The sequence below is a fragment of the Quercus lobata genome, chromosome 12 (genome assembly GCF_001633185.2).
Source record: "Quercus lobata isolate SW786 chromosome 12, ValleyOak3.0 Primary Assembly, whole genome shotgun sequence".
NCBI classification, from domain to species: domain Eukaryota; kingdom Viridiplantae; phylum Streptophyta; class Magnoliopsida; order Fagales; family Fagaceae; genus Quercus; species Quercus lobata.
This window is the reverse complement of record NC_044915.1, coordinates 15,503,739-15,512,828: the sequence shown is the minus strand read 5'-3', so window position 1 is coordinate 15,512,828 and position 9,090 is coordinate 15,503,739.

Genomic DNA, 9,090 nt, shown 5'->3' with positions numbered 1-9,090 from the left:
TAAGGCCTAGGTCAAATTGTGTTAATAGTATAACACAAACCCAAACTAGTAGTAAGTTTGTAAGCCTGGGGCAATAACAGACACATTGTTCATATGATTGTACACGTTTGGTGTGGACATGAATATGTTATAAGGGTGTGCTACTCTATTAATAGTTCATTTGTTAATTCTCCCTAGCATAAAATTAATAGAACAAAAATGCTATAGTCTAGCCAATATTATTTTTCTAGTATTCAGAGTTTATTTATGAAAGAAACTAGGCACTTGGATTTCAGCCAAAACATTATGAGGGAAAGGACTGTTAGTACTGTTTACAGCAGGATTGTATAATGTTGTATATAATGATGGTTGCTAGCATTCTCCAAACGCATGATTTATACAGCATCCACCGTGAGCCAATTTTTGAGAAAGAATATCTCATCTGGTACTTCATAGTTCTTGAAAAGTCATCCACTAATTCTTGAACGAGCATATTACATTTTGATATGCTTGACGTTCAAACATGACAATGTTCACCAAATGCATCCATGGCACCGATGGTATACCACTTTTCTCCAAAACTTTAATGTTAACCAAGTGCGACTATAGCTAAAATAATAACCCCAAAAAGGAAAAGCCAAACTATTACATGCAACTTATGTGCTTGACGTTCATAACTCCGTTGGTCATGCACTCTCAAGTTCTCAAAAAAAAAAAATTCCTAGAGATAAGAGTAGAAAACAAAATGAGTTCAAGCTTGGAACAAAAAATATAATCATCCCAAAGTTCAAAATTAAAGGCAACCCATCTAAGAAAATAAGATTTCAAACCTATGGTCAGTTTGGGTCCACACAAATAGGTTGATTTTCAATCATTTCCTAGAGAAAAGAGTAGAAAACAAAATGAGTTCCAAGCTTGGAGCAAAAAATATAATCATCCCAAAGTTCAACATTAAAGGCAGCCCATCTAAGAAAATAAGATTCCAAACCTATGGTCAGTTTGTCTCCACACAAATAGGTTGATTTCCAATCCAAATTAGGTTTAACTTGGTTGGATTTATCCGTAACCTTGCTGATACATGCTTTTATAGGTTTTTTTTCTTTTTCTTTTTTAATTTTTAATTTTATTTTGAGACTCAAAAGCTACTGTTATTAAATGCAAACCTCTAAATTGGGTTCAGTCTAGCTAATTATTGATGGGTTCTTCGTTCGATAATCCAGAACTAGTGGTGAGGTAATTAGAGATATTTATGACAACATTTGACGCAATCTATAAACATCACACGTTTTTTTTTTTTTTCCTTGCAGGTTACTATTTGGTCTAAATAGGTTTGTGCCAAAGTGGGTGGTGTTGTCCCACTTTGACATGATTAATAACAAGCGAGTCCATTTTGATTTGGCTTCCGTAACTCACGATCATCGATTGTGAAATAATTCAATTCATATAAATAAATTCCCTTTTTACCCAATATAAATATAAATTTTAAATGTAGAATTGAGTGATTAAAATAATTTAATGATGAAAGCTCATATTTGTACTAAAACATAAGAACTTGTTCAGATCCCCAATTAAAAATTATGGCCGGATAGCTTTTACTCTAACTTATACCAAGTGTAGAATAAGAGTAAATAAGTACAAAAAACTGTTAACACTACCCTAAGTCATATTCATCCATTATCAACAATAAAATGAAAGCTTAAAGAGTAGGGAAGAAAGATGCAAATACAAGATAACACCGAGATGTGTTATTGAAGAGAAAACCGAAGAACTTGACGAAAAATCTCTCCACAACCCTCCAAGTCGAAATTGATCCACTAGAGAATAAAGTTGGAACACATGAATAAGAAAAGACCCTCCAAGCCTAGTCTACCCAATGTACTTAAACCCTCCAAACTCCTGCTACTAACGAACTTCTCAGAATCATGTCTTCTCTAGCTTTCCAGATCCCGCAATACGTCCAATTGCATCTACCAAGCCTCACTGGCTTCTCTTGGCAAATCCCCAAAGTTTCTCAAACTCCAAAACACTCTCTACACTTTGAAAATGTGTGGGTTGTGTTTGGGTACAAATCTCCTCTCAAGTTATGGCAATGGGAGAGAGAAGGAGAAGATGCTACAATGATTTCTCACTAAAGATGAATAGCTCCCTCTCTCTAAAAGATGGGTGGGTTGTGTTGTAGAAATCTTATCTAAGGTTTTTCTCTCTGAAAAGTCTCATTATAATTTGTGGGTAATGAGGGTATATATAGTGTGGGTAAAGACTTGATAAATCAAAACACAACTTTTTGCCAAACAAAAAGTTTCACGGGTCCTTCATGGGTTGGCCTTACCCATGAGACAGTTGCGAAAAACCCAACTTGGCACGACTCTTCATCTTCCAGTCATGTGCTCTATACGTGGCTCTTTTTGCGGGTTGTTTCTCGCGAGACAGTTGTGAGCCAGTTGCGAAATCCACTTGTTCAACTTTTGAAGCTTGATTCTTCATCGATCTCTAACACTCATCCCTTACAATTAATCCCATATACATACAGGGAAAATAATTGAAGAAATTACAATCAAATTTGGTACGGAATTAAAGCCAACACAATATAGTTGGAAATCACAACTTTACAATATTTCCCTTTGGCTATTCCATGACAAAACCCCTAAATAAACTCTAGACTTAAATGTGAGTTTGGGAACATAGGCAAAACTCACTCACACCTAATTCTAGAAATTGTGAAGCACTTGCACCATATACACCTGTATCCTGAAACATTTGCACATGACACAAAACTTCATTAAGCTCAAGACAAGTAGAACACAAGGCACGTATAAGGAAAAAGTAAAAACGTGATCAAGATACCAATTGAGAATATATAACATGAAACAAAACTTGAGCAAACATGAACAGTTATTAGGAAATGACTACAATAAACATTTATCAAGTAAATAATCATCCGGACACGCAATACAATTAAGAGCAATGCTAAAATCAATTGCATGTCTAAACAAACACATGATGCATTAGAGAAACTAAAGCTAAGAGCATTAGAAAGAAATAAGTATCAAAACGGCTATAACCAAGATACAAAACAGTACTAAAGAAAACAAAGTTTTAAATTAAAGTACTTGAAAGTTTTAAATGAAAGCATTGTAAAAATATCCAAAAGTTATAAAAACTTAAAGTAAACTAGAAATCACCAAAACAAACCAATATATACTAAATTTGCTACTTTGCTACTCCCCCTCAATCTACTCCCCATTTTTTACTGGAATGGCCAGAGAGACTAGAATGCATCGGACTTTGAATCTGACTCTGGCTCCAATTTCCTCATCATGTCATCAATTTGAGACGAGAGGGCAGTGATTTGGTCTTCAAGGTATGTGAATTGAGATGTGGAGTAGCTGATATGTGAATCTAGAATTACATGCAACTCTTCAACCCTTCCAATTAGATGATCAATGCGATCGGGTGCTCTTGCGCGTGCTTGGGAAGAAGGTTGTGTAGTGTCCTCCGGAACTGAAGTGAAATGCTCAATTTCCTTTTCAGTGTCTCCTCTTTCTTTAGCAGCATCATCACTTGGAATTTGAGAGACATCAACAGTTGGTCCGGGGATATGAGCTTTGCTTCAGATGATGGTTTGCTCACTAATAGGATCTTCCATTTGCATCACTTGAAGTCCACTTGGAATCTTCACCCTTGCCCTTAAAATAAGAGACATGATAGGGCTTGGGAATGGTAGAGTTAGCCTTGAACTCCTTTTTGTGATGCTTTTGATGAAGAGGTGATAGATGTGACCATAGATGTTGATCTCCTTGTGAGTGAAGAGATCAAATAGGAATATGGTCCTTGATATGGACAAAGTGGTCAAGTTCTTCATTGGGTAAAGGTTGAAGATCATGATGTAGGCCAAAGCCCGCATTTCTGAGGTGAACGTAATAGTGTGCAAGGTCTTCTTCTTAAGTTGTCCACCAAGAATTTCCACGAAGGGGTTCTAGTTTCTCCTTTCTCTCATCATATTGCAGAGATGTGTCTGGAGTTGTCGGTCGAATCTCCAAAACATCTTGAATTAATTCCCTTGTGATTAAGAACTCTCTCCCCCTTAGCCAACAGTTGATGTGATCACCTTCCACAATAGCATTTGCGAAGAATTCTCGAATGATATCTTCAAACACATCCCCTATCGGATTAAGTAGCTTTGTCCATGTCCTTTCTTTGAACACATCTGGAATAAAGGTGCCCTCTAGGGAATCTAAGTCTACAAGCCTCTCTAGGACGATTGGGGCCCATTTATAGTGATCAAGAAAAGTCATGTTAGCATCATCATTGCAAAATGAATCCAAGGTGGTGTGGGGACACTTAGAAGACTTCTTTGTGGCCTTTTTCTTAATAGGAGACATCTACGAAACAAACAACAATACAAAGAAACAAAAACAAGTACAAACAAGAAAAGAAACTTTAATAGACACAAGTTAGTTAAAAAACAAACAAAAAGTCCAAAAAAACATAAAAACAAATAAACAAATAAACAAAGTCACAAGATCATGTTTTAAGTGCTAAAGGTCTAACAAGACTTACATAGCATGAATGAAATCCAAAACATGTCAAGTGATCAAGTGTGTGCATCAAGTGTGCATGTGGTGTGCATGTGAGATGCATAAGCAATGCATGATAAGGCACTCATGGGGCAAAGTGTGTGAAACACACAACCAATGTTTAAAACATGTTAAGAATGTAAAAACATAGAAATCCCCAAAATTTGGTACTCATCGTAGTTCAAAACAATGAGAAAATGTGCATACTGACCACTAAGAAAAACAATGCATGAATATGTTGAAATCTTGCCTAAATACATGTTAAAAATGCCACTTAGGGCTAACACAAACACAATGGGACATAGCCCAATCAAGAAAATTAAAAAATTTTGCATGAACATAACTTTTTCCCAACCCCTTTCAAAAATAACCCAACCCTAGAAATCCTAAAATATAAGACTTAACCTAAGGAATCAAGAGTGAAAAAAGTGTTAAAACATACCTTAGATGAGTCTTAGGGATGAAAGTTTTTGAGATTTGGGTGAGATTTTGAGTGAAAAGGTGTTTTGGGTTGAGAGAGGCACAAAGGAGGCAAAAAGGTTGATTTGAAAAACTATCACTATTTGCCATTTAAAAACTGAAAATCCGCTCATTTCGTAGGTAAGCTTCTCGCGAAATGGCCTCTTATGCACTGAACATGTTTCGCGGAAAGCCTCTTCTAGCGAAAGAGTTGCGAGGGAGTCATGAAATTCTCTATGTAAATTTCTAGAAAAACTGAAATTGGCTACCTTATTTTTGCAGGTAGGTTCTTACTTGCGACTTACTCGCGAAAATGCCTCTGAATGAGTTTTTCAACAAAAACAAAAATGGACTATTTGGAAAAAACTATTAACACACAAAAATTTATAAAAACGCTTTCAAAAACATATAAAATACTTAAAAATCTTTTTGGGTTTGATCATCAAGCAATTGAGTATATACATATTACATTTGAACACGTACAATCACACAAATGAAATAAGCATTCATCGAACATTTGACTTGTGTGTTGTGTGTGTGGAGCAAGTATGAACTAGTCCATAGTCTAGTATGAAACTTCAATGATCAATTCAATTAAGTCATATACAACTAATAAAAAGTCAAGTGACCTATCTCACTTGTAGAAATGAACATATATGACCATTCACCAATGTGTTTATATATTAATTGAGAGCTTTTCATTTGGCTTCCATATTTCATATTTTTGATTAAATACAACTCAAATTTTTGAGAAAAGATGCCATGAACTTTTTATATATTTTTGACAAATAAGCAATTGGCTTTGGCACCATACATTTTAATACAAATTTGCTCCACATTTTTCTAGTCAAACTAGTTTTTGAAATAAGGCTTTTTCAGCTCTTTCTCTTTTCAGAGATTGACATTTGTAGAGCTCTTTTGAAAAAGAAAAAAAAATGTGAGAAGATATATAGGCACAAGTCTATACATGTATCAAGATCAAGCAAGACCATTTACCAATCATTCATGACAAGCTTGAAGATCTATTTACAACTATCAAAAGTAGATTTCTAGATGTCACTCACACTTAAAAAATGTGCATACATAACAAGCTAAACTCATAAATGCACTACGCTATTAGTACGGAGGTATTAGACCAAACTCAACATGTGATATACATAACACAAGCGATCAAACTTTTGAGATTTTTCACTTTTTAATGGTTTTTTGAATTTTTCAACATACTAAAAAACAAAGACACTAAAGTAAAATCAACAAAAACAAGGAAAGCAAACAAAGACTTGTAAAAGAAACATGCTTAAAATGGAAGCAATGACATAAGAAGATTGCATATGTTATGATGCATGAAACTATAACCCTAATACATTGGAAGTATTAATGCATGGACCTAGTGAGTGATCATGCATAAGTACCTTTCTTCACCCACATCGTACAAGTGTTTTGGGTGAGATCCTTGGATGGAGGGATACGACCGACATAATTCTCAAACCTCGGGATAAAGCTAGCAAGAAATGATGAAATGTTCTTCAACATCTCCAATGAGTTGTCCTTCATTTTCTCCTTTGGTTTGGTTTCCCTTCGGCATTCTTCTTAAGCTACTTGGCCACATAGAGAGTTTGCCCTCTTAAGAGCTTGAAGCTTGAAGCAATTTGGTCTTGTGTATCCTTGCACGTCACAATGGTGACAAAAATGCTTTACTTGAGGTTCCCTTTGACTTTTTGGTAATAATTTCTCTTTTTCCTTTGGTTTTGCACCAACAGTTCTCTTTGTTGCAACAACGGGGGTCTCAACCTTCGGCTTCTCTACAAATTTGGCCAACACAAAGCTCAATTCCTTCTTGGGTTCTTTGTTTGAGCTTCCTTCACCAGTATAGCCTAGACTAGTTTTGTCATTTAAAGGTTTTTGAGAAGAGAGCACGCTGTCAAGTTTCTTAGTAGAAATACACTCCACTTTGACATTTGCTTGAATGATTTCAAGTTCAAGGAACTTGATTTCGAGTAGGCGTTCAACAATTCTTCCTTTAGCCCTTCAACTTCTTATTTTGCGTCCTTGAGTTGCACAAGTGTGGACTTATGCTCTTCTTCAATTTTCTTCATCTTTTTAACTGTGTTCTTTACAACTTTGGCATATTTGTCACAATTTTCAAGCAATGCATCATACACTTATTGAAGGTTCTTCTCACCTTCATTAAGATACACATCTTCATCTTCAGAATCATCAACTTCTTCACCTTCGGAATGTACTCCTACCTCATCAACCAACTCGCTCAATTCATCTCTAGAGTCAACTACGGTAATTGCCATGAAAGCTGAATAGTTTCCCTCATTATCACATTTTCCTTTCACATTAGAATTTGAGTTTTCAAAATCACTAAAGGTAGTTGCAAATACTTTACCCTTTCCTCGCAAGTAGTTTGGACATTCTTTCTTGAGATATCCATGCCCATTACATTCATAGCACAAAATTCCTTGAATTGATGACAAGTCTTTCCCATCCTTCTTCTTGAACTACCTCTTGTCATTCTTGGAGGATGAGAACTTTCCTTTGCTAAACGACTTCCCATTGTTCTTCATCTTGAGAAATTTTAGGAAGTTATTCGCAAGAAATGCCACCTCCTTTTCTACGTCGTCTTCATTGGACGAATCACACATTCTCTCATTTATAGTTTTGAGAGCAAGGGATTTGCTGAATTTGTGAGAAGGCTGTCCGAGCTCATATGTTTGGAGAGATCCAGTGAGTTCTTGAATCTTTATCTTATCCAAATCTTTGCTCTCCTCTATGGTTGGGACCTTAGCCCGGAAGCTTTTGGGTAAGGATCTCAAGATCTTCCTCACCACCTTAGAGTCTTCAATCTTCTCCCCAAGATTGAGCTTGGCAATCACTATCTTGTTGAGTCTCCCATAAAATGAATCAAACAACTCATCGTCACTCATCTTTACTTCTTCAAATCGAGTAGTGAGCATTTGAAACTTGGTGTCCTTAACCTTCTTGGTACCTTTGTAAGTTATCTTAAGAATGGTCCATGCCTCTTTGGCGATCTTCACATGTGAAATCCTGTAAAACTCATCAGTAGAAACACCACAGAAAATAGCGTTAATCGCTTTGCTATTTGAATTTGCCAAAGTAAGAGCAGCCTTATCCCATTTGGATTTGGTAGTAGTGGGTCTTACATACCCGTTTTCAACAGAATCCCACACCATCTCATCAATGGCACAAAGAAAAGTACGCATACATACTTTCCAAAAGGCATAGTTACTCCCATCAAATAGGGAGGAGCATTAAAGGATTGAGATCTATCCATCTCACTTGGGGTCTAAGATCACACTAGGATAATGAAATTTGATTAAGTGTACCCACTTTGATACCAATTGAGAGCTCGAATTTGTACGAAAACACAAGAGCTTGTTCAGACTTCCAATTAAAAATTACGGCTAGATATCTTTTACTCTAACTTATACTAAGACGGAACAAGAGTAAATAAGTGCAAAGAACCGTTAATACTACCCTAAGCCATATTCATCCATTATCAACAATAAAATGAAAGCTTAAAGAGTAGGGAAGATAAATGCAAAAACAAGATAACACCAAAACATGTTATCGAAGAAGAAACCAAAGAACTCGGCGAAAAACTTTTCCGCAACCCTCCAAGTCGAAATTGATTCACTAGAGAATAAAGTTGGAGTATACAAATAAGAAAAGACCCTCCAAGCCTGGTCTACCCAATGTACTTGAGCCCTCCAAGTTTCTGCTACCAACGAATTTTTTGGAATCATGTCTTTTCTAACTTTTTAGATCTCGCAATACGCCTAATTGCATCTGCCAAGCCTCACCGGTTTCTCTTGGCAAATCCCCAAAGCTTCCTAAGCTCCAAAACTCTCTCTACACTCTGAAAATGTGTGGGTTATGTTTGAGTACAAATCTCCTCTCAAGTTATGGCAATGGGAGAGGGAAGGAGAAGAGGCTACAATAATTTCTCACTAAGGATGAGTAGTTATCTCTCTAAAAGATGAGTGTACTGTATTGTAGAAAACCTATCTAGGGTTTTTCTCTCTGAAAAACCTCTTTATAATTTGTA